We start from the raw sequence: 25,000 nt of genomic DNA on the forward strand, positions 1-25,000 counted from the left end.
ATTCTTGCCGTTCATTATGCCAAATATTCCACGGTCTTTGCATAACACGTGTTTTTATTTTCATTCATTATTATATATACTTTTCTCACAGCACACTGCCATTTCCATTTGGCATTAGCGGCGAAATTCAGCTGGCGGCCGTAATATGTATAGCGCGTCCTGCCTTCCTCCCATCCGTCACTCATTCATAGGTTTTCGTTCACGTTCTGTCGAGCCCCGCAGCTTCCACCGCATTCAGTCGCTTCGCGTAATGATTGAGAGGGGGGCGTTCATATTATCTTTGTGCTAATCTGTGTTTAACGCTTTTTTTCCTCAGTCGTTGTGTATTGTTTATTTCGCTCTCTCTCTCTCTCTCTCTCTCTCTCTCTCTCTCTCTCTCTCTCTCTCTCTCTCTCTCTCTCTCTCTCTCTCTCTCTCTCTCTCTCTCTCTCTCTCTCTCTCTCTCCATGTAGTGAACATTTCTCGCTCTTTTTTCCTCAGTTGCTGTGTATCCTCGTTTATTTCGCTGACTCTCTCTTTCTTTCCATATTTGTTTTCATTTCAGTTACTTAGTGGTAGACGATTACCGGGGACTTTCGGGGATGTGAGGAAGAACAGTTTTCGGGGTATCATTTATATAACCACAGCTTGCACTAATATATGCACAGAGACTACCTTGTTCTCTTCGTTCTCGTGTCTGGCATGAGTCTGCTCTCCGTCCACACCTCCGACTGTGTTGATATAATGGGCCACTTCCACCGTCACCCGTTTTCGTTTGCTAGCTAACCAACATCAGTACTTCAACAGTGATCAGCTTCCACAAATAACTTTGGTCGCTGGTTTTCGTTTGGGAGCGTTAAAAAAAAAATAAAAATGGAACGGGTAACGCAGTGAGGCTAATTTCACATCCGTTTTGTAAGATATTCAGCCAAAACGCTTCCCATGTTGGTAAGCTCCCGAACATATAAGGGGAGTGTTTCTTTTAGATAGCTAACGAAGAGACTGTGGAGGTGGTCCTTATCTTGTCTCTTGAATAAAAAAATATCCTGCGTTCTGGATGGCGCAGACAACTGATTTGGCTGCCACGTTCACCTATTCCTCCTGCTACATCACACTTTCTCCGTTCGTAGCACAATGAAAGGTATTAAAAGGTGTACGAATAAAAACATAACCATTCCTAAGCATTTATTTTCACTCGTATATTTTTTTTATCTTCTTTTTATTTATTTATTTTTTCCTTGACTTTATTTCTTCTTACCTTGGTTTCAATTTCGTTATTTTTTCTTTTGTCTAATTTTATACAAACTTTTTTTTTCTGTATCGTTTTCTTTACCTGTTTATTTATTTATTTATTTTTCTTTTTCATGTACAATCTGCTTATTTTCTTATCCTGGTATTAGTTCCTCGTTTCCTGTTATTCCACTTTCACGTGTTGCTTTTTCTGTTTTCTTTCTTTACATTTTTTTTTATTTTCCTTCCTTTCTTATTTTTTGCGCGCAGTCGTTTTTTCTATTTTTTTTTTTTTTTTAGTTTTTTTTTTCACTTCCCTCCATGTTGCGTTTATTCCCTTCGCCTTCATTATCCATGTTATTTTTTTCCCCGCTTTTTCATTTAAATTCTCACCTTTTTTCATTTTTTTTTCTTTTTTTCTTTTTTTTTCTTTTTTAAATCCCTTGCTTAATACATTTAATTTCCCGGTTCGTTTTCTTTTTTTATTTATTTATTTATTTTTTTTTTAGATTATTCATCTCACCTGTTTTTCCCTCCTGTTTTCTCTTTTTTGCGTATTTTTTCTCCACATTCTATTAATACCTTTGTTTTACTCTTTTTTTTTTTGTGTGTGTGTGTGTGTATGTGTGTGAATTTCCTTCAAGTTAATTCTCACTTTTTTTTTTTTTTCAAGTCGCCTTCCTTCTTCTCTTTACTATTTTCGAATTTACTCCTTCCACTCATTCGTTTTCCTTGCGAGTTTGTTAAGATTTAGTTTTCAGATGTTTTTCTTGCTTTTTTTCCTTCCTTTCGTTTGTTTATTTATTTTTGTTTTTTGTTTATTTATTTTTTTCGTCTCCCCCACTGTTTATTTTTTATCATCTCTGTTTTTCCACCGGTTTTTAATCTTTTTTTTTATTTTTTCTCTCCACAATCTTTTAATTCACTAATTTTACCATGTCTTTTTTTTTTTTTAGATTGTGAATTTCATTTTCTAGTTTAATTTAACTTGTTTTCTTCATTTTTTTCTTCATTTTTTTTTCCTTTATATTTACGAATTTATTGCTTCGATTCAGTTTCCCATGTGCATTTGTTGTTTTAGATTTAGTTTGGTTGTTTTTCCTGCTCTCTTTTCCTTTTGTTAATGTATATCCACTCTCCATTATGCACTCATCCCCTGTCCATCCGTCTCTCTTTCTCTTCCTCTCTTTCTCTCTCTTTTTTTTTTTTTTTATAGCATAATTTCCGCTACTTAATTTCCTGTAGTCTTTCTTTGTTTTAATTTTTGCCCCCACACTCCTCTATTCATCCCTTCGTTTCTTTCGTCCACTCTTCACTTCCTCTCATTCCATTCTTCCATCCACTCTCTGTTCGTTTTGGTTTTAGTTTAATTTCCGCCAGCTTTGTTTTCCGAGGTCTTTCTTTCCTTTAATCTCTTCCTGCTCCTTACATTTTTCAACCTTTTGTTCCTTCTTGTACTCCTCCATGCCCTCGTTCCTTTCGTCCACCCTGTTAATTCTCCAATCTTCCTTCCATTCCTTATTCGTTTTAGTTTTGTTTTTAAGCTCCATCATTCCCTGTAGCTTTTCTTATTTGCTGTAATCTGTGCCCACTCTTTGTTCTCGTCTTCCCTTTTATTTCGTCTTACATTTCTTTTTCGCTTTCGTTTTATTTATTTATTTTTTTTTACCTAAATTTCCCAAAGTTTCATTTCCCATACTCTTTCTTTGCTTTAATCCGTGCCCACTCCTTTGCTCTCTTACACCCCTCATTCCTAAGTTCCTCTCTTCTTATGTTCCCTCCCTTCCACCTATTCCTTATTCGTTTTGGTTTTATTTTCACCTTAATTTCCGCCTGCTTCATTCCCCGTAGTCTTTCTTTCCTTTAATCCGTGCCCGCTCCATGCTCTCCTCCTCCCTGCTCGTCCCTCCCTTCCCCCAAGCCACATGTGAGTCTGGCGGTCTGCTATTATTTTCTAGTCATTTTCTTTTTAACAGCGTGTGTAGCGCTCCTTCACCACCTGGTCCGCCGGGGCTGTTTTTCGGTACATTTGCTCGCCTCTATGACTCCCACTCGGTGTTTGCTTTAAAAGAGAGGGTGGAAGAGAGAGAGAGAGAGAGAGAGAGAGAGAGAGAGAGAGAGAGAGAGAGAGAGAGAGAGAGAGAGAGAGAGAGAGAGAGAGTTTGTGTGTGTGTGTGAAAGAAAAAAATAGAAAACACATTCGGTTTTATTTATTTATTTATTTTTTATTTTAGCGTGTGTTTTTGGAAAAGTTGCTTTTTTTTTTTTTTTTTTTTTCTTACATTGAACATTCTCGTAGACCCCATTAGCAGCGGCCATTAGAGGCACGAGTGGGGAAAAATGTAGAGGCGTGGAATGCACCGTGGGAGTATTGAAACATTATGAGGGTATTATGCATTTTTATCGTGTGTGTGTGTGTGTGTGTGTGTGTGTGTGTGTGTGTGTGTGTGTGTGTAGATAGGCAGGTAGGTAGGTGTGGGTGAACAGGGTAGCGAGTGTGATTCTCTCTATAGAGGGAGAGAAGGTGAGGGCGTGAGGGAGGGAGTCAGTGTAGGTGAGTCACTGTTTTGCTTCAAGTGAGTCATGATGCGTCGATTCCGTCCTGCGTCAGTGTGTATTGGATGGGTGAGGGAGGCGTCCTAGGCGGCGTCACGGCGAGGCACGACTTACCTGCTTACTTGGCCTAGTGAGGTGGTGTTGCTGTTACACCACCTCACCACACCATCATCACCACACCACCACCACCACCACCACCATTACTATTATTAATTACAGTACTATCACATATTATGACTTTTTCCCATCTGCACCTGACGGGTCAATTACTAGTGATAATAGCATCAATACAATAAATACTTTGCAGTGCTGAAAGCGAATCGGGAATCATATCGAGTACTGTTTGTTTAAATCCAACTGTTTTTGCCAGTGTCATCATCCAGTAGGTGCTGGAGTCCACACACACACACACACACACACACACACACACACACACACACACACACACACACACACACACACACACACACACACACACACTATAGAGTTTTAATGACGCTGATATATAGTGAGTGTCAGTAGCAAAAGAATGATGTCCAGTACAGTCAGTACCTTACGAGACGCGTTCACGAGAGAGAGAGAGAGAGAGAGAGAGAGAGAGAGAGAGAGAGAGAGAGAGAGAGAGAGAGAGAGAGAGAGAGAGAGAGAGAGAGAGAGAGAGAGAGAGAGAGGGGACCAGGAAGACAGTTTGATTTTAATGATTTTTATTTATTTTTCTATTTTATTTATTTATTTATTTATTTATTTATTTATTTATTTATTTATTTATTTATTAGCTACGGTCGGGCTTATGAAGTAACAAAAGAAGGTACATAACAGTATTTCATGAAGCAGCACATTCCTGTACCTCGAGAGTGACAGCCTGTGTATGACTAACTCGCAGGTAACTTGAGGTTCTTACTCTGAGTTTACTTTATCTTTTTCCCGCGTTGGTATCGTGACATTCATTTTACCATCCTATTATTAGTGGTCTGTTTTAATCTAAGCACTAGATATATGGATGCTTGTGGAAATTACTGAAGGAGAAACAGAAGTAGTTTAATATGAATACATCTCAGAAGCGTTAAAAATAGCAACATAGAAAGGGGAAAAAGTGATGAGTAGGTAGTCAAAATCAGTAATTTTAATGCGCACTAGATATATTAATATTTTGGAAACTATTGAAGGAAAGAATGAATGGAAGGAATGAACCAACTCGAAATTCCTGAGACATTAGGAATACGATATGGAAAACAAGACAACGGAGGAAAACTAGGTCAGACTAATAATTTTTGCTTCCACGCTCGGCCTCTTCATATCTTGTATTGAAGTAGGAACAACTAGAATATTGACAGAGCAAGAACACAAAATCCTTGGAACATTAAAATAACGACACGGAAGACAGGAAACGGTCGAGAACTCAGTCAGCTTAATATTTTCAGTGCTCATTAGGTATATTAATAACTGTCAGAATATTGGAAGGAGAGACATGCAGAACGTAATGAGAATATGAACGCAAAATCCCAGAAAAAGAAATATTCATAATGACGAGGCGGAGAAGAGAGAACATACGAAAACTTGGTCAGGTTAATGATTTTGAACACGCACTGGTTATAACGAAACTTGTAGAAATTATTGAAGAAATGGAAATAAGTCAAATATAAGAGAAGCATGTGCACACGATCCCAGCAACGTTAAAAATAATCACACACGAGAGAGAGAGAGAGAGAGAGAGAGAGAGAGAGAGAGAGAGAGAGAGAGAGAGAGAGAGAGAGAGAGAGAGAGAGAGAGGGATTAAAATTCGCTCAGCTCGTCATAAACCAGATGTGTGCTTTAAATGCGCAACTCCATTCCAAAAAGAAAAAAAAAAGAAAGAAAAAATAAACGAACTAAAAATCGCCTGCATTGTTCTTTGCTAAGCGGCCACTTCTTTCTCTCCTCGCGCGGTATATCGTATCGACAAGAGCTCTGTTTGCCATCAGGGACGATACGAACAGAAAAGCGACCGTCACCGCTGAACATGATAGCTGGCGAGGCGGCGGCGTGTTGTCAGGACCCGAGGCGATCGTGCGTCTCCGGAATAAAATGAAAATAAGAAGGTAACTGGGAACCGATGAAAGGGAAAGCACTGAGAATGCAAACGAGGGAGTGAAAGGCAACAAACGACAAAGTGAATGAAAGAGAGAGAGAGAGAGAGAGAGAGAGAGAGAGAGAGAGAGAGAGAGAGAGAGAGAGAGAGAGAGAGAGAGATGCATCCATATTTACTTACATGAGTACACAGACACACAGACAGGCAGAAAGAGATTGAGGGAAGAAAAATATAGATTGTAGGAAATAAGAGGCTAAAAAAAGAAAAGCAGAAAGAGAGAGAGAGAGAGAGAGAGAGAGAGAGAGAGAGAGAGAGAGAGAGAGAGAGAGAGAGAACCACTAATGGCCACTCCCTCTTAACTACCCTTTACCCTCCCCAACCCCCTCCCCCTTCCCGAAGTGCACACAACCGACCCGCCTCACCAACACTCAGAGGCTGAATTACCTCACATGACAGTAATTACCCCGCTGTAATGACCCTTAATTAAGCCTGGTGATTATCTGTGGTCGTCTGCACACACACACACACACACACACACACACACACACACACACACACACACACACACACACACACACACACACACACACACACACACACACACACTTGTCTTCTCCCTTTTTCTGTTTAGTATTTTCGTTGTCCGCATCATCTCTCTCTCTCTCTCTCTCTCTCTCTCTCTCTCTCTCTCTCTCTCTCTCTCTCTCTCTCTCTCTCTCTCTCTCTCTCTCTCTCGCTTTTATTCAGCTTTCGTCCTTCACACTCCGTTTTCTTCCGGTTTGATGGGGTCCTGCGTTTTCTCTTTCGCATTCTTCCATCTCCCATTTTTTTTCCCTTTCTAAATTTTTGCAGCACTTAATTTTATTCATTGGGAGAATTATGACTTCATTAGAGTTTGGGTTTTTTTTTTATATATATATTTTTTTCCTCTTTTTATTTATGGTTACCTTCTACTGCCGCTTTTATTGTTGCTGGGACGGCCATAGATTATTCAGTGATTCCCCTCCCCCCTCTCTCTCTCTCTCTCTCTCTCTCTCTCTCTCTCTCTCTTGTTTGGCGTCACTTTTATTTCCTTTCTCTTTTTTCCTTTTGTACAAATCCTTGCCTTTATATTTTCCTCCTTTTCTCCGTTCCCTCCTATCCTCTAATATTTTCTCTCCCTTGCCTTTACTTCGTGTACTTATTATCCTTTTATGTGTCCTTCTTCCCCTTACTTTTTTTTTTTCTCGTGATTATCAGGAGGACAAACACACTCCAGTCTCTCCACACAAAGCATTGACGGTTACAGGTGCACATCACGCTTCCCGGGAAAGGAAAATTAAATAGGCTGTTATTATATTACGTAACCGATTCTATAGTGTCACGATAAACCACGTCAAATTATTCTACCAGGAATATTTACCTTTGCCTAAAAATTTTCCTTATAAAAACAAGAAGGACCAATTACTTCAGCAAACATTGAGTCACCAAAGACGCTCGGCCAATCACGTGTCCCCTTCTGGACTACGTGACCTCCTCCCCTCCTTTCCCGCCCCTTGGCCTTCCAGTACCATGTCACCTGGCGGCCTTAATTAAGCCAGGTGCCTCTGAGGGCCATTCGTCGCCAGGTAAACAAACACACATGTAATGGAGTTTACCTGTAATAATGGTATCATTACTAACCTGGTAGTAATTACCTGCTGTGCTTGGCGCTGGCCGGGAGATTTAGTGTAATAACGAAGAAATGGTGATCGTAAGGAATGTAAAGAATTTCGAGTTGTTGCCAGTAAAGAAGTATTAAGGTTAGGAAAATGTTAGGAATTGCGGATAAATTATATAAGTAGTTTGTGTTCTGTAAATAAGTAGCATAATGAAAATTGTGGAGAAGTTTGAGTAGTTGATAATTCTTAAGATGTTATATTTAAGGAACCGTAATGGAAAAAGTGTAGACAGTTTCATTACACTTAAAAAGAAATATTAAGCCTTAAAATCCGGGTGGCTTCTTGAAATATATTAAATAATTCTATTCCAACTTGAAATCGTACAAAACTAGATACTTTCAGGTAGAGAATTTTACTGTACACAACACACAGTTCATTGATTTTAAGACAGCACCCGTGAAACTCAGTAAAAAACATGTAATTTTAACCTAAAATAAGAGTACAAGATAACCACAGGATTCAGAGGGCTAAAATAATTATGACAATGAATTATTTTTTTTAATTTGGGTAGTGAAATAGTTAAGAAGCAGCACTAAAATAAACATAGAATAATAAACCTTGAGAAAGAAAAAATATTAGCTGATAATACTTAAAAAAAAAAAATGGATTAAATAAAACGAAATAATAAGAATCATAGATAATTTTCAGTAGGTGATAGGAGGAGAAATTTTACTCTACTAAATTGAGCTTTGCTGTATAGGAGACACCAAAACAGATATCTGTGGCCCTAATGGTTGGTGGTGACGGTGTGTGAGGCGGAGAGACGGTGTGAGAAGGGTTCCATCAAGACAGGGTGAGTATCCTCCTTGCAGTGGTGTGGCTGTGTGGCTGTGCTTGGGCCTTAATGGAGACGACTGGGACCAGGGGTGAAGGTGCTGGAGGGGTCAGAGAGAGAGAGAGAGAGAGAGAGAGAGAGAGTTGTGGAGGAGAGACAGAGACGAAAACACACACACACACACACACACACACACACACACACACACACGAGACAGACAAACAGACAGAAAGAGATACAAAGTGTACAGTTTTAACCAGGAGAAAACGCCATCCACTGTTACCACCTTAATGAATGAAAATAAGCAACATTGCACATTTCTCACTTGAGCGACGCGTCCTCTGCTCCTCCCCCCAACCATTAGCTTCCTCTACCCTCCCTCCCTCCCTCCCTCTGTACCCCATAAGGTAATCCCATCACCAGGACCACCCCACCACATGCCCCAAATTCCTCCCCTGCACCTCCTTCCCTCCCATCCCCTCTCCTCTCACCTCCTCTCCTCTCCTCTCGCTCTCTCTCTCTCTCCCTCCATCCATAGCACACACACGCCTCATCTGCCTCCCTCCTCCGCCTTCCTCTGTGTTTCTCCGTATTTGCAGTTTCTCTTATGCTCAAGTTTCTCATTCTGACTGCAAAGGTATATACTCCATCCTCCTCCTCCTCCTCCTCCTCCTCCTCCTCCTCCTCCTCCTCCTCCTCCTCCTCCTCCTCCTCCTCCTCCTCCTCCTCCTCCTCGTAGTACAAGTTCGCCCTTTCTTCATCTTTTCCTTCTCTTTCTTTATGCATCAATATATCTTTGGTTATGACTCTATCCGACTTTCTCAATATCTCTCTCTCTCTCTCTCTCTCTCTCTCTCTCTCTCTCTCTCTCTCTCTCTCTCTCTCTCTCTCTCTCTCTCTCTCTCTCTCTCTCTCTCTCTCTCTCTCTCTCTCTCTCTCTCTCTCTCTCTCTCTCTCTCACTTGCTAACCTCTCCCGTTTCTCCTTCTCTCCTTCCCTCCCCCCTCTCTCCGTGTCTCTCAGCAGTATTCGGTTCACCATTACGATTATCGGAATGGCATTTCTTGGATTCCAAACGACACTGGTGCCACAGCGTCGGCCTGGACAGAGGACACCGCTGGCACCTCGACCTTAGCGCCACAGACGGTGAATACGGAGCAGAATGAGAGAGCGAGGGAGGAGGGTCGTGGAAGGAACAAGAGAGGGAAGGAGGGAGAGAGTAGCCGTTCCCACCACATAACGCACAATGCCTAGATTCAGAATAGCGAAATGACAAACAGGGTCGCAGTGTGAGTGGGTGAGTGTGTTTGGCTGGGACGCTCGTCAATAATGTACCGGGTATAAAGGAAAGCAGACGTACGTGGTGCTGGTGGTTGTGGTGGTCGTGGTGGTGGTAGTGGTGGTGGTGGTGATGGTGGTGGTGATGGTGGAGGAGGGGTCTTGCTGTGTGTGTGTGTTTGTGTGTGTGTGTGTGTGTGTGTGTAGATGTGCGTGCGTGTGTCTGGGTTTGAGTTATAGTGGAGTCGTGAAAATAAAGTTACATTTCATCCTGGTACATGTATTCTGCAACGATTGTGTGTGTGTGTGTGTGTGTGTGTGTGTGTGTGTGTGTGTGTGTGTGTGTGTGTGTGTGTGTGTGTGTGTGTGTGTGTGTGTGTGTGTGTGTGCGTGCGCGTGTGTGGGCGCGCGTGTGCGTGCGTGCGTGCGCGTGTATGTATAGTTAATGTCCCGCCAGGCATTGACACACATGTGGGACTGTGCTGCATTTGACAACTTCATGCACTGACTGAAACATCACTCACAGAAAACGAGAACAGGCAAACCTAACATTGAGACACGAAACACACACACACACACACACACACACACACACACACACACACACACACACACACACACACACACACACACACACACACACACACACACACACACACACACACACACACACACACACACGAGCAGCCAATAAAAAAACACACAAACACAAAAGAAAATGGAATAATGGTTGAAATTAAAGAAATCTCATCCCGTTACCTGTCCACTACCTGTGTGACGAAGCTTAATCAACACACACACACACACACACACACACACACACACACACACACACACACACACACACACACACACACACACACACACACACACACACACACACACACACACACACACACACAACAAACAAACATACACAACACAAACACACACAAACACACTTTCCAGAGAACAGGTGGCAGGGGGTAGGGGTACGGAGGGACACCAGGTAACCCCCACCACCCAGCTTTCGTGACACGCTGCTCTCATTAAAGTCGATTCGTGTAAATACTGTAAATAAAGGACAGCCAGGTATTACGGTGTGTGATGACGAATGACTTCATCTGCGAGGGGAGCGAGGGAGTGCGGGAAGAACAGGGGGAAGGAGTGTGGTGCTGGAGGGTGATGGAGTGGCGGAGTGTGGTGCGGGATTCAGGAGTGAGAGGGAGTGGGGTTTGGACTCGTGGGGAGGTAAGGGGAGTGGTGCTGGAGGGAGGGTGTGGAGAAGGGAGGGGCACGGAATGGGAGTTGGGCTGAAGCAGGTTGTATTATTGGGTTAGTGATGTAACTTTTTTTTTTGTGTGTGTGTGTGTTTGTGTTTGTGTTTGTGTTTTGTTTGGAAAAAAAACAATTTGTATCTCTTTACGTGTGAATTGTCATGTACTTTAATTTCTACGCCTTTTTTTTTTTCCCTGTGTGTGTGTGTGTGTGTGTGTGTGTGTGTGTGTGTGTGTGTGTGTGTGTGTGTGTGTGTGTGTGAGTGAGCGAGCGCGCACTGACGCTTGTGTGCGTGTATATGTGCATTTATGCTTCTCTATTGATCCCATACCGTGCACTCCTGTGTGCTAATGTGTGTGTTCCGTTCCGAACCACACCAGTGTTTGTGTATTTGTGTGCGTGCGTAGCTGCGTTGTGTCTCAGTGCCCGGGTCCATTTTCATGTATCTATGTGTCCTCCTACATGCATAGTGTGGAAATGTTATCAGTATGTACGGAAACACACATATGAACAGATAGAAAAGTAGGGTAGATATTCACAGGGAACTCTCATATATGCTGAGCCCCAGAAAAAAAAAAAAGGACATGCCTCACACTCAGCCCTCACCTTCCTACTCTTTTACATCCTCACTGTACTCCACCATTACTTCCATACAGTGCTCCCATCGCCGCCACTAAGAAGTAAACGCCCGCCACGCTCCCCAACCTGTTCCAAGCCAAGCAAGATTCAAATCAAGTCCGTTCTCGTGCGGTAAAGAGACCGTGCACTCTTTCGCCAAGTTGCTCGTCACAATTTATGGTTCTCGGAAAAATTAAAGGCACGGAAAGATTTAGGTTGGTAATGGTGGAGGTGGCGCTTTGTCGCGGTGCTCATTTCCGTGTCTATCCCTTGTGTCTGTGGCGTGCTCTCAGCCACAAGCGTATCAACAAAGGACCGCCGCCTCATCCAGACCGCTTCATTTGCTTCCCCCTCGCCTCGCCCTACGCACTCACCTTCAGGCACAAAGTGATCGCCTGGCGTGGCTTGGTGTTGTCCAATGTAGGAAAATAAGCATGAAAAGCCACACGAAAAACTGTTCAGAAAATGGGAAGAAGTGGAATATTTTCGAAGGTGAGAATAAATGACACGTTGAGATTATTTTAATATCATCATTAAAAACTAAATTTACATAACCTAATTCAAAATTTTACATTCTTCTCTGTCACATTTTCCTGTGATATTTAATCCTCTCCCATTTTTCCCTCTGACATTGTAATCCGTGCCTTTTTTTTTTGCTGTGGTATTTAATTCTTCGTTATTTTTTCTGATCTATTTCCCGAGTGTTCTTGCCATCAGCTCTGGCCGCGGGATGCGAGCCTCGTCATATTCGAACGGTTCAGGGGGCAGCGACAACTTTCCTTGAATGAACCAGGCACATCCTAATTGGTGTTAGAGCACAGGAGCATAAAAAAAGGGAGACTGCAAGAGATCAGTCGACCTTCACAAGGCAACTCCTGAGACCACTTAAAACTTCCCGTCCTTTATTGCCATCTATGAATTTATCCAACCTGTTCTTGACATTATGCAGTGTCTGACCAACTTTGTTTCGCTCATTTATAACCAAACTGGACAGCCAATATTTGCCTGTCTCCTTTATTAAGTATCGTGTGTCTTCTCTTTATTAATTCATTCATACGTATTCTGAAGTGTTCCCTAACTAACAAGAACCGTTTTTTTCTATCTGTTGCCTTAGTTTGGAAGATAAAATTAAGATTGGATGTATTGTAGTTATTGGAAAGTTGTACATGTTTGGTTGTTGTATGAACACAAACATATGACTGCCTCACAACACCCTGTATGTTGGTGCATTATAAACAACTTTGTATGAATATAGTTATGTACTATGTATGTGTGTATATGTATCATATTATCTATCCGTCTACCTGTCTGTCTGTCTATCTATCTATCTGTCTATCTGTCTATCTGCGTGTCTATATCTCTGTATGTATGTATCTATCTATCTGTCTATCTGCGTGTCTATATCTCTGTATGTATGTATCTATCTATCTGTCTATGTTGCATATGTATGTACGCATTCATGTATACCTCTGTGAATATATACGTAAACTGTATTATATGTACTCTGCCTACTGCATAGCATTTCTCCAATCATTAACACACACACACACACACACACACACACACACACACACACACACACACACACACACACACACACACACACACACACACACACACACACACACACACACACACACACACACACACACACACACACACACACACACACACACGGGGAAGACACTCAAGCACACGAAACTTCAATGCACTCTATTAAAAATGCACACAGTCATTCAAGGTGCAGCAGCCCATCCCTCACCCGACACTCTCTTAATTACAGGTGGGTGGACAGGTCCCGTCGCGGCTCACCTGCGTGTTTTGCTCAGAACAAGGTATAGTATTTGTCAACGATAATCTGTATGTGTCCTTTACCTGTCTAAATCATAACGACGTTCACCTGTGTGAAATTAAGAGATTATATGCACGTAGAGAGAGAGAGAGAGAGAGAGAGAGAGAGAGAGAGAGAGAGAGAGAGAGAGAGAGAGAGAGAGAGAGAGAGAGAGAGAGAGAGGGGGCGGGATACGGGAGTGGAAAGGGTGTTATCAGTGTCACAAAAAGAGAGATAAGAAGAAGAAGAGTATTTTAAGGAGAGTATAAAAAAAGAAAATATACGTAAGAAAAGAAAAGTATGGAAAGTGAAAGGATAGGATGAGAAAGAGGGAGACAGAAGTAAGTGGAAAGGGAAATGTAGAAATATAAGGGAAGAGAAATTAAAGGAGAGAAAGAGAGAGAGAAAGGTCACGAACATAAGGAAGGAGAAATGAAAACAAAGGTTGAAAGGAACTGGGAAACATGACCGATAAAATAAGATAAAGTGAAAGACGAGAGAGAGAGAGAGAGAGAGAGAGAGAGAGAGAGAGAGAGAGAGAGAGAGAGAGAGAGAGAGAGAGAGAGAGAGAGAGAGTAAATGGAGGGAGGAAAGAGAAAAGTGAGCAAGGTGAGAAATGGAAGAAAGGGAAGATGTAGACACAAAATGAAAGGCGAGGAAGCAGGGAACACTTGAATAAATGAAGAGGAATGGGAACAGGTAGGGAGGACAGGAGCAGAGGAAAGGCGAAAGGTTAAGAATTTGAGGACGGAGACTGGAGGGAAAGAAAGGGGGTAAGGAACAAAGATAGAGACAAACGAGGAAAGTAAAAAAGGAGAGATAAGAAGAATAAGAGAGGGAAGAGGTGATGAAGACGATGAAGCAGGAAGGGAAGGGAAGGGACCAGGTGCAGGAGGCGAAGGATGAGGTGAAGGAGAGACAGAATGAGGCGAACGAGAAGTAAAATGAGAGAAGAGAAAGATGAAGGAGAAGGGAGATAAGGAAGAAGAGGAGAATGAGAGAGTTGAATGAGGGAGATATGAGAGAACCGAAAGAGAAGTGAGAGGAATGAAGAAGGATGAAGAGGAGAGGTAGGAATGAAAAAAAAAAAGTGTAGGCGAATAGAATGGAGAAGGGAAAATATAAAGATGAGAGATAGAAATGAGAGGGGTGGAGAGTGGAGTCATGAAGGAAGGAAGGAAGGAACTAGAGAGGGAAGATCAGGCTATTGTAAGGATCCAATGTAGACCATGAGCTTAAGTTGTATTACGTAGATTTAAACTCATTAAGAATACCCCCATTTTCATGCCTTTTTTTTTTCTTTCCTGTTTAATATTTTTTTTTTAATCCATTTTCTACGTTTCCTCTATATTTTCTCCGGCATTCTGTTTTCAATTCGTGTGATTATTTACTTCATTCCGTTTTCTGTAATATTTTCATCCCCCACCTGTGATTTTTATTCAACATCGGTGGTGTTTTGAGTGCATATTTTACCGGTAGTTTTGCAGCAGGTGAAGTAAACAGAACTGAAGGCTGGGAGGAGCAAAACAAATACAGCTTAATTTTCCCCAATCGATCTACGCACGTACCAACATTTAGTACGTACAGACAACCTCCCGCTTCCAGGCTAAACACACACACACACACACACACACACACACACCTGGTATTCAGATCACCTAATTGCATCCACTTGCAGTACGAGTACATACTCGTAGGATTCCTCTCTCTCTCTCTCTCTCTCTCTCTCTCTCTCTCTCTCTCTCTCTCTCTCTCTCTCTCTCTCTCTCTCTCTCTCTCTCTCTCTCTCTCTCTCTCTCTCTCTCTCTCTCTCTCTCTCTCTCTCTCTCTCTCTCTCTCTCTCTCAGGTTTATTAGAGCCCATTACCTCAGGGGAGACGCACTTAGGAGGAGGGAGGGAGGCAGGTGAGGCGGGCCGGGTGTCCATTAGCCGGGGCACGGAGAGTACGGAAGCACAAGGCATTACTGGCGCGGCTGAAATGTACGAATTATGTTCCTCCTCCTCGGTCCTTCTCAGATTGTGTGTGTGTATGTGTGTGTGTGTGTGTGTGTGTGTGTGTGTGTGTGTGTGTGTGTGTGTGTGTGTGTGTGTGTGTGTGTGTGAGGGAGAGAGAGAGAGAGAGAATGTGTGTGTGTGTTTTGTGGCAGGACAGATGAGGCATTGTCTGGCCATACACACAAAGGTACATCGATCAGCAGGTAAACAGCAGTACAGTAGACTCCTCGTGTGTATCATTCTCGCCTGCATCAGTGTTGGCTTCAGGGTTCTTAATCTTGCACAGCTCATCAAACTTCCTCGCCTCTGCTCTTAATTTCATGCATTGTTATCACGTCAAAAAGGCAAGCTACTGACGCAACCCACGCAGTCTCTCTCTCTCTCTCTCTCTCTCTCTCTCTCTCTCTCTCTCTCTCTCTCTCTCTCTCTCTCTCTCTCTCTCTCTCTCTCTCTCTCTCTCTCTCTCTCTCTCTCTCTCTCTCTCTCTCTCTCTCTCTCTCTCTCTCTCTCTCTCTCTCTCTCTCTCTCTCGAGCCATTGTCTTATCACAAAATCCTCTTAAATACCAACTTGTCCTCTGTTACTTGTTATTTCGTGTTTGTTCCTCCGTGTTCTCTTTCTTGGCAGTTAGTGAATCTTCTTTTTCCTTTATTTCCGTCCAGTGCCTTAACCTGACTGAATGACTGACTGACGCCGCCACCAGCCTGCGTGTCTCATCGCCATTCCCACCCTGAAAACACATAGTTATGCTTTATTTAATAGAAAGGTAGCCTTAAGGAAAACTGCCGGCACACATGACTTTTGGTATTTCCGTCCTCTCTACGTATTTGTCCTCTTTTTATATTCCTCACGTTGTATCAAATTGTGTAGTTTAATTTGGAAATCATCTGAAACAGACCCACTTTTCATCTTCCCCGTCCACTCTTTGTTTCTTTCGACAATTCACCAGTCTCATTCCAAGCCCTCACTCTGTCAAACCCTCATCTCTCTCCTCTCCTCTCCCCCTCGTCCTTCTCTTCTGCCCTCCCTACTTACACCCCAAAGCGAGGGCCTGCTAGACGCTTGTTATCGCCGCCCTGCACTCCCTCCCCAGCATCACATTCCCTCGTAATGATGTAAACTCGCAGATCACACTTAATCCTGCCACCTAATTAGAATCGAACACTATTCTGCTATCTTCGTCCAGGCGCCTTTGTCCCCCAAGTCCTCATAGTAATGGAGGCCACGACGCGCCGCCCGATACTGGCTGGAGGCAGCTGGTGGATTCTTTTTCCCTTCTCGTTTTCTATGTCATTGTGTTTTGTGTGTTCCTTGTTACTTTCTCTTTCTGCGTGTGTTGTGTATGTACTCGTATGTTGCTGGCTGGATTTGTAGGGTTCTTTCTTTTCTTTTCTTTTTTTTTTTACTTTTAATTTTGGTTTCTTGCATGATTTTACTTTGTGCTGCGTATTATCTATCTTCTTGTCCTCTGCTTCTTTCGTATCGGTTTGTGTGTGTGTGTATTTTCGATGCAGCAGCCGCGTTTTTCTCTGTTTCCTGTTTCCCTTTGGTTCTGTGCATGGGTTTATGTATGAATAAGTATACGTATATCCATGAGCTGTGTATTTTATTTATTTTTTTTCTGTGGTTCTGCTGTGCATGGATTTATGTATGAACGAGCGTACCATGAGCACAGTCCCGATTTTTATGCTTGTTTATCCATTTTTTTTTCTTCCATCCTTTCTTCACGTATCTTTGCCGATGGGAGCGAGGCCACTAAGGCATGAAAATAATAGTCCCAGTCAGAAGAATTGTGAAATTTTCCAACTCAAAAGTTTCTTTCTTCTCTTCCTCCTTATCATCTTCCTACGATTCCCTGCTTCCTTTATCCCCTCGTTCCTTTCTTTCCTTGCTTCCTCTCCTCCCTTTTCCCTTCCCTTATTTCTCCACGGTATACCCTTTATCCCCTCCTTCCTTTCTCCACTTCCTCTCTATTTCCCTTCCTGCCTCGTTCCCCTCCACGCCTTCTTCCCCGCTTCTCCTCTCCCTCCCTCCCTCCCTCCCGCACCGCAACGAGGCATAAACGTCGATTTAGTCATTCTTATATCCGTTATGATTTTGTAATTTATTATGGCATTTTTTTCTTTGGATTTCTTTCGTCTTTGTTTTGTTTGTTCGTGTATGTTGAAATTGCTGTTTGTGTTTGTGTGTCAATGTTTTTGTTGTTGTTGTTGTTGTTGTTTTCTCGTTCTCGTTCTTGTTCTTGTTCTTGTCTTCCTCCTCCTCCTCCTCCTCCTCCTCCTCCTCCTCCTCCTCCTCCTCCTCCTCCTCCTCCTCCTCCTCCTTCTTCTTCTTCTTCTTCTTCTTCTTCTTCTTCTTCTTCTTCTTCTTCTTCTTCTTCTTCTTCTTCTTCTTCTTCTTCTTCTTCTTCTTCTTCTTCTTCTTCTTCTTCTTCTTCTTCTTCTTCTTCTTCTTCTTCTTCTTCTTCTTCTTCTTCTTCTTCTTCTTCTTCTTCTTCTTCTTCTTCTTCTTCTTCTTCTTCTTCTTCTTCTTCTTCTTCTTCTTCTTCTTCTTCTTCTTCTTCTTCTTCTTCTTCTTCTTCTTCTTCTTCTTCTTCTTCTTCTTCTTCTTCTTCTTCTTACTAAAAAATTATTGGTGTTTGGAATCAACCCACCTCTCTCTCTCTCTCTCTCTCTCTCTCTCTCTCTCTCTCTCTCTCTCTCTCTCTCTCTCTCTCTCTCTCTCTCTCTCTCTCTCTCTCTCTCTCTCTCTCTCTCTCTCTCTCTCTCTCTCTCTCTCTCTCTCTCTCTCTCTCTCTCTCTCTCTCTCTCTCTCTCTCTCTCTCTCTCTCTCTCTCTCTCTCTCTCTCTCTCTCTCTGGAGCAAAGAAACAAAGGAAGAAAATAATAACAATGAAAATGGCAATGATAAAAAACTGCTGTTCGTGGGCTGAAAATTTATATTGTGTGCGAATTGACGTCTGGCACATCGCATCAGGTAATTAATTTGCCTGTGACAGCAACTTTTTCCCCCTGCAGCCGTGACCGCCGCCACCGTGTTTGTTGTTGGGATAGAAGTCTTTGTTGGTTTTATTGTTATTATTATTATTGCTATTATTACTGATGGTGGTGGTGGTGGTGGTGATGGTGGTGGTGGTGGTGGTGGTGGTGGTGGTGGTGGTGGTGGTAGTGGTGGTGGTATTACTATTATATTGTTATTATTATTATTATTATTATTATTATTATTATTATTATTATTATTATTGTTGTTGTTGTTATTATTATTGTTGTTGTTGTTGTTGTTGTTGTTGTTGTTGTTGTTGTTGTTGTTGTTGTTGTTGTTGTTGTTGTTAGTAGTAGTAGTAGTGGTAGTAGTAGTAGTAGTAATAGTAGTTTTTGCTGCTGGTGTTACTACTACTACTACTACTACTACTACTACTACTACTACTACTTCGTCTTCGTCTTCTCCTGCGACCACCCCAACCACCACCACCACCACCACCACCACCACCACCACCACCACCACCACCACCACCACCACCAGATTCCCTTCATTTCCTGCATAAGAAAAGAAAAAAAAAAAATCAGGAGGATGAAACTGAAACTTAGCGTGTCTGAATATGCGTGTGTGTAATCAGCATGCAGGCAGGTGTGAGACAGGTGAAACGATGTACGAGAGAGATCTAGATAACATGACTGTCTTTGGACCAACTAAGAATAGAATAGAGATGTTAAGCTTCTTTTTCTTCTTGCTCTTGGGTCTTTCCTTCTTTCTTTATGTCTTTTTCTTTCTTTCATTTTTTCTTTTTTCGTTTTTTTCTTTTCTTTTTTTTTTTTTTTTTTTTTGTTCGTCCTTCTGTCCTTCCTTCTTTCCATCCTTCCTTTCTGTTTTCCTTTCCATTTTTTACATCTTTCTACTTTCTATTTTCTTCCTTTTTCCATTTCTTTCCTTCCTTTCCCTTCCCTTCCCTTCCCTTCCCTTCCCTTCCTCCTGGGGTTAACACCATGTACAAGTCTCATCCCGTTATCTCTCTGTCCTAGTTTTGCTGCTGTCGTTCTATGCAGTTCCCCCGTGAGTCCTTCTGTCCATCCCACTGCCTTCCCTTCGACCTTCCATTAATAGGTGCGGTGTATCCAACGGTGTGAAATCAGTATTGGGTATACGGATGCGATTAAGGAGGGAAATAAAATTGTAGTGAAGGGTAATTAAACGTGCCTCATACAGATGTTAGTAAAGGTGGTAGTTGACTAGACGGGGCATTTAAGCGTTTATGTTTGAGTGTGATTCAAATTAGGTAACGAATAGATATGTTCTCGTGGGTATCTTGTGAGGTGTGATGAAGGTAGAAAAGGGGCATTTAAGCGTTTGTGTCTTAGTTCGATAGACACTGGGAAATGAAAGGTTCTGTTTTCGTAAAGACTATGTGAAACGTGAGGAAAATGTAGAAAAGGGACATTTTATCCTCTTATGTAGGAAAGTAGAAGTATGCAGGAAGTGAGTCTGAATATAAATTTGGAAACGAATGCATTTTTTTTCGTTAAAATTTTGTGAGACGAAGATAGATAGATGGATAAAGAGAGAGAGAGAGAGAGAGAGAGAGAGAGAGAGAGAGAGAGAGAGAGAGAGAGAGAGAGAGAGAGAGAGAGAGAGAGAGAGGGGGAGGAGTACATTTCACCCTGTATGAAAGTAGAAGTATGCAGGAAGGGACAGTTAAGCCTACTTGAATGTGTGAGGATTGTGAGAATGAAGGAAGCGGGGGAGGAGAAAGAAAACTTGTGGTGATTGCTCAGGAGATATTTAGGAAACTTTAATTAAGGAGGATGATTGATTGCGGCGGGAAATCTGGATGGCGCCGCCGGGGACACTGCCGGAGATAGAGTCACTGCGCCACATATTGAGTGCTGAGAGGGAAGGAGCTGCCATAATATAAAATTGATTTACGAATATGCTAAAAAAAAAATAATAATAATAAGAACATAGTCTACAAATACAAACTGTTAAGTATTCTGAAATATTTCGATGTTTTCTCTCGACTATTGTTAAGACTCTACTGGAAATTATTAAGGTTGTCAAGGGTGTTTTCAGTATTTTAGTGAAAGATTAAAAATATTTTCCTGCATCAATAAAAACAATCCTTGAGAATCCGATTAATTATCATTGCGACCTTTGAAACTAGTTGCTACAAGACAGTACTTCATACCACGTACCTGAAAGTCATCATGTATATACGTAAACATGCCAAAGGAGACAGCAAGAGCAACCCTACCACCGGAAAATGTTAAAGGTGGAGAAAGATTATGAATTCATGTAAATATTTAAAACAGAAAATATAAAATAGATAACATGGCTCAGTGAATTAGGTAAAGAGCATTGTAGTAAAATGTAGTAAAGAAAGACCGGAGAAGAATAAGAGTAGGGTGGAAAAATGGTGTGAGGGAAGAAATGGAAGAAGAATGGCGGACATTTCAGGAGGCATTTCTTAGTAAGAGGAAGGAGGTGTTAGGAGTGAGGAAGTGAGGAGGTGAGGTGGTGGAAGGAGAAGAAAGGAGTAGTGAATGGAGAATGATGAAGTGAAGCATTTGGGCGAGTTGAGGAAAAAGGAAAAGAAAGAAAAGAGAGAGAGAGAGAGAGAGAGAGAGAGAGAGAGAGAGAGAGAGAGAGAGAGAGAGAGAGAGAGAGAGAGAGAGAGAGAGCGTAATTGCTATTTGCAGCGAAGGAAGACCAGATTGAGGAAGGATGAGATGAAAACTAAAGAAGTGAAGACGATGATATATATGAGAGAGAGAGAGAGAGAGAGAGAGAGAGAGAGAGAGAGAGAGAGAGAGAGAGAGAGAGAGAGAGAGAGAGAGAGAGAGAGAGAGAGAGAGGAATGTGTTGAGGTAGACAATTTTGTTTCAGAGGGAAAATAAGAAGCAGTATGGAATACGAGTAACAGTAAAAAAAAAAAAAAAAAGAAATTAAAGGAAATTATTGTCTTAAAGGTGGTTTCAAGTATTTATGGAGAAATAAGAATAATTTAGAAAAGAGGAAAGTGATATGCCAGGCAGCCAGTCACGGGAAAGAAACCGAAAAAAATAAGTGAAAGTAAATATGGAAAGTCGGAAATTAAGTGTGAGAGAGATGGAGGAGGAGTGGGCAGAATGTAATGAAAGGAAGTGGAGGGATGGCACTACAGGTTGTTAAATTAGACTTATGAGAGAATTATTAATAGCGTACAAAGACATGAAGGGTTACAAAAAAAAAAAAATGAGAACGTTAAACAGTAAAAGAAAAATTAAAATAAGATGCGCTAAATGAGACTTGAGGAAAATTAAGTGTGGAAGGTCAGGTGAAGGATGAATGAGACTACACGTGAACTGTTTAGATAGAGAGGGAATGGGGAACAGTGTGAAAACTTGAGGAAAATGAAGGGATGGAGGATTGCGTGAAGACTTTGAGGACTTGTAGAAAATGAAGTGTGGAAAGTCAGGTGGAGAATGAATGAGATTACACGGGAACTGTTTAAATAAAGAGGGGATGGGGGACTATGTGAAGCACTAGTTGACTAATTATTCACAACACGCTGAGACGAGGCACCGACCGTCATACAGCGACTTTCTGCTATTGTGTGAAAGTAAATTGGAGGAAGGGATAATTTCAACTACAAAGATTTGAATAGTAGTTTGTATACTGAAAAAAAAAAGCTATTAGAAAACCTGTACTCGAGACATACGCGTAAAGAACTTAATTGTGAACTAAAGACTAAGAAGATGGCCTGAGGAAAGAGACTGAGGTTGTGTAGACTGATATGCTTGAAAGATATCCAAGAGAAATGCAAACTTGTATTCATCATTTATAGATTTAAAGGAAACTAATGATGCAGCTGGTAGGAATGTAAGGTGACACGATACTGCTGTGTGAAAGATACCCAAGAGAAAGATGGAAATTTGTTAGGCATTTCTTTATTTAAATGAGGCTTATGATGCAGCTAATATTAATGTAGGAATGTAATGTGACAAGGTATTTCAGATTCACAATGCTAATGGTTAGGTATTAATTGGGTATAAATAGTACTGAAAACTTTTAACACGTAAGGTACAGTACATCACAAGATGAAAGAAAACGCATTCAGAAACATCACAAACAGCCTCGTACGAGCCAACAAGTCTGATGCTCCTAGTACTTTCTGTATCAGCAAGGGAGTATTTGAAATAAAGACAACATACCTACAAAAACACGTAATGAGGGAGTTAAAGCCACGCTCCTGCATGAATGGGCGAGTGTATGTTGCATGGTACCGGGATAGAAAACGGGAAGGTGAGTGAGTTAGTGCGCGCAGATAACCTGGGTCTTATTGGAGATATTAGAGAGAAGCTGCAGAATTTAGTCACGTAATTTGGGAGGATGTGCGAGAGAAGTAAGTTGAAAGTGAGTGCGCCCAGGAGCAAAGTTAGGAGGTGTTGGCCTAGTGGGTGCTGAGAGAGCTCGGAATTGTGTTTATGTTGATGCCTCGCGATCCACGAAGGAGGGCGAGGCAAGCCATTGCCGGGAGGAGGGATTTAGGCAGACCGGAGTGTGCTGCCTCGGGACCAGAAGATAATGGCTGTGTGTTGGGGCTGCTTCTGTATTGAGTAGTGCTGTGTGTGACCGTGGCGCTCCGCTAGGGAATGTCAGTCCCAGAGAGAGAGAGAGAGAGAGAGAGAGAGAGAGAGAGAGAGAGAGAGAGAGAGAGAGAGAGAGAGAGAGAGAGAGAACAAGAAAACAATAATAAACTGATAATGTCAACCGTCTATTTACTACTAGTGCTGCAGTAGATGCTACAACAACTACGCACAACTACTACTACTACTACTACTAGTACACTTCTAAGGGAGAATAAATCTTGCAAGGCATTCTCTTTCCCTCAGACAAAAAAAAAAAACATTAAATATAAATTAATAGCAAGATTCATAACACTTGCTGAATAACGCTACGAGTTTGTTCATGTAGAAATAACTTTCATTAATTGTTTGTCGTAGGAATAGAATATTTAAACAGTACCTCTATGGTATTAAGGATAATACTTTTTATGTACCGAGATATGTCAAACCATATCCTGTAAGACCTTTACAGTGTATATATATATATATATATATATATATATATATATATATATATATATATATATATATATATATATATATATATATATTTTTTTTTTTTTTTTTTTTTTTTTTTTCGAAGTTTCTAGTTATTTCGCTTTTTTTTTTTTCTTTCTCTCTCTTTCTTTTCTTCAATATGTGTACGTAATCCCTGATCCCTTTCCTGGAATCGCGCCAAGCACAGCTCGCGGGACCAGGCTCAGGCACCACTGCCACTCAAAACAGTAGCCCAGCGAGGCAGCAGCCTTGCCTCGAAGACGCTCTCCCGCGTCCTGGGCCCCTTCCTGCTGGCGTGTGTCTGCTCTGCCGCGCCTGCTCTTCTTACTGGCACCAACCTCTTCCTCCTCGGTGCTCAGCTTCCGTTTCCTCTTTCTCTTCCGCCCGCCGTCTTCCTCTTCCTCCGTCTCGCAGTTTGTGGTCGCCTCCCCTCCGCGTCTGACGCCTCTTTTACCTCCTCCTCTGATCAGCCACTTTGGGATTCTTCCTCCTCGTCGTCTTCGGAGTCTTCCTCCTCTGCTTCGTCTTCGAACTCTTCTTCGTGCTCTTTTGATTCTTCTTCCTCCTCTTCGTCTTCAGACACTTCTTTCCTTTCTTCGTCTTCGTAGTCTTCATCCTTCTCTTCATCTTCAGACTCATCTCCGTCTCCTCTCATTTTCTTTTCACGTTGTCCAAACCCTTTTCATCCTCCTCCTGTCACCTTCTTCTGTCATGCTTCTCCTCGTGGCTCCCTTCTTCATTCATTCTCTTTCTTCTTAGACCCTTTCTCTTCTTCAAGTTTAGAGAAACAGTCACTCCTCCCTCTCCTCCTCCTCCTCCTCCTCCTCCTCCTCCTCCTCCTCCTCCTCCTCCTCCTCCTCCTCCTCCTCCTCCTCCTCCTCCTCCGCCCAATATACAAGTTCTTCTTCGTCAGATCTCTCTCCCGTGCACTCGTTCTCCTTGTTGCTCCGTTCCTCAGGACCGTCATCTTGTAAATGTTCTTCGTCGTCATCACATCTGTAGCTTCTTGCTTGCCGTCGCTTCCTCCGCTGACACCTGTTGCGCCTCTCCTCTTGCTGCTTCCTTCTCTTGTCCTTTCCTTGTTCTCTGCCATGCCTCTTCTCGCTCCGTCCTTGTTTCTTCTTGCTCTTGTGCTCTCCCTCCCTGCAGCTCTCGCCCCTCCTCTTGTTCTCTCGCTGGCGGCACTGTTTGTCGTACGTGGCCCTCTTCCTGGAGTGGCGCCGCGGCTCACGTCAAGGAATTTGTAGCAGTCGTTGTATTCAGCTGGTGTCATTGCGATTTATGTTGACTTTGTTAGGCTGGTCTGAGGTCCGCATCCGCAATATTTATGGCCTTCACTTGAGGTGGTTGCAACTGCGTAGTTGGAAATGCGTGGTAGCATTTTCAGAGTTGTTGCATGACTTGAGTGTTGAAACTTGGAGGCGGGAGAGCTTGAAGTTAGTGAGTGGGGAGTGGGGGCACTCAGAAGACGGCGCTTTATGCCTCCCGCCAGTCAGCATTCACCGTATCACAACAACAGCCATGCCTACTTCCCGTACTGCTATGCGCGCACACACACACACACACACACACACACACACACACACACACACACACACACACACACACACACACACACAC

At 42.3% G+C, this 25,000-nt stretch overlaps 1 protein-coding gene across 1 annotated transcript in view; it reads left to right on the top strand.

The window, feature by feature from the left end:
- The window catches only part of LOC135101622 (tyrosine-protein kinase Dnt-like), a 242,808-nt gene that overhangs the window by 38,785 nt on the left and 179,023 nt on the right, over positions 1 to 25,000 (top strand). The window contains 1 exon segment of the mRNA XM_064005851.1: positions 13,244 to 13,295. The gene's annotated coding sequence lies outside the window, so the exon portion shown is untranslated.

This window comes from Scylla paramamosain, chromosome 6 (genome assembly GCF_035594125.1).
Source record: "Scylla paramamosain isolate STU-SP2022 chromosome 6, ASM3559412v1, whole genome shotgun sequence".
NCBI lineage: Eukaryota > Metazoa > Arthropoda > Malacostraca > Decapoda > Portunidae > Scylla > Scylla paramamosain.